Raw genomic sequence first — 1,780 nt, forward strand, 5'->3', positions numbered from 1 at the left:
AGCTTGTTGTCATTGCAGGCAATCTCAACGCTGTGCGTAACAGGGAAGACATCCTCCTCCCTCATGGTACCCTTCCTGCAGGCTCATCCTGACATGACCCTCCAGCATGACAATGCCACCAGCCATACTGTTTGTTCTGTGTGTGATTTCCTGCAAGACAAGAATGTCAGTGTTCTGTCATGACCAGCGAAGAGCCCAGATCTCAATCCCATTGAGCACATCTGGGATCTGCTGGATCGCAGGGTGAGGGCTAGAAATGTCCAGGAACTTGCAGGTGCCTTGGTGGAAGAGGGAAGTATCAACTCACAGCAAGAACTGGCAAATCTGGTGCAGTCCATGAGGAGGAGATGCACTGCAGTACCTAATGCAGCTGGTGGTCACACCAGATACTAACTGTTACTTTTGATTTTGACCCCTCCTTTGTTCAGGGACACATTATTAGATTTCTGTTAGTTACATGTCTGTGGAACTTATTCAGTTTGTCTCAATTGTTGAATCTTATGTTCATACAAATATTTACACATGTTAAATTTGCTGAAAATAAATGTAGTTGACAGTGAGGACTTTATTATTTTGCTGAGTTTGTTAGTGCTACCAGAAGCCTCTCTGTTGTAATCAAATCCACCACAACAGATTATTTTGATTAATTTCAAATGGCCATAAAGCCACCAAATATTTATAGTATTTTCAATGAATAAATAACATTTTAATCAAAGCTCCGTTAGTCTTCTGTCTGCATGGAAGACCCCCAAATATCAAGCAATTGCAAGTAAAAACCAACAAGCTGTATGGAGAAAAAAATCGAATACCCGTTAAGGAAGAAACCTCGAGGTGAACCACATTTATGGGTGCTCGGGGGATTCAGAACCAGGTAACGGTATGTACTGTCAGAGTATCTCCGGGACTGTATTGTTTTTCAAATAAAAGGGGTGTGAGTTCATGTGCCAAAGCAAAGGAGAAAAAAATGTTATATTACGCTGGCCCGTGTTGAACCGGGCAATGGCCCGGCACGTCATCGGGTGAAAACGGGGATGGAGGAGCGCCCTTCTCAAATCAAATCTGCGCGGCTTGGTCATGTCAGCATGGTGCATCGTCCATAAACATACATCTCTTCCATAAAATAAATGTTTGAATTTTCAAACTATGTTTTCATTGGGAAGGCAGGTAAAGTGTTTTATCCAAAGCAATCACTGTTGAATGTGAAAACACAAAAACGGATTTATAACTAACGTCACCTTTGTTTTGAACCGATTTCGCCGTCCACCAGAGTGGGGCAGCTGGCTCACGCCCGGAAGCAGCCCGGTTCCACCATGAATGCAATCACTTCACCCGAAGTGACCTTTGCCAGACTCCAGTCACCCAAGTTACGGAAAGCGGTACCGGAGCGCCAAGTCTTGGACCAAAGGCCTCCTCAACGGCTTCTACCCCCAAGCCATTAGACTGCTGAACAATTCTACCCCCACCACTGCTGCTACTAGCTGTTTGTTTGTTACCTATGCATTGTCACTTGGCCCCACCTACATGTACAGATTACCTCAACTGATTTGATACCGGTGCCCCATGTATAAAGCCTAGTTATTATTATTGTGGTACTTTTTATTATTACTTTTTATTTTAGCCTACATCGTAAATATGTTATTCTGGTTGAACTGCACTGTTGGCTAAGGGCTTGTAAGTAAGCAATTCACGGTAAAGTCTACAATTGTTGTATTCGGTCCATGTGGTAAATAAAGTTTGATTTCATTCAAACTCTTCTAACCGGGGTACCCGGGCCAGATAA

Source organism: Oncorhynchus kisutch, linkage group LG3, assembly GCF_002021735.2.
Source record: "Oncorhynchus kisutch isolate 150728-3 linkage group LG3, Okis_V2, whole genome shotgun sequence".
NCBI classification, from domain to species: domain Eukaryota; kingdom Metazoa; phylum Chordata; class Actinopteri; order Salmoniformes; family Salmonidae; genus Oncorhynchus; species Oncorhynchus kisutch.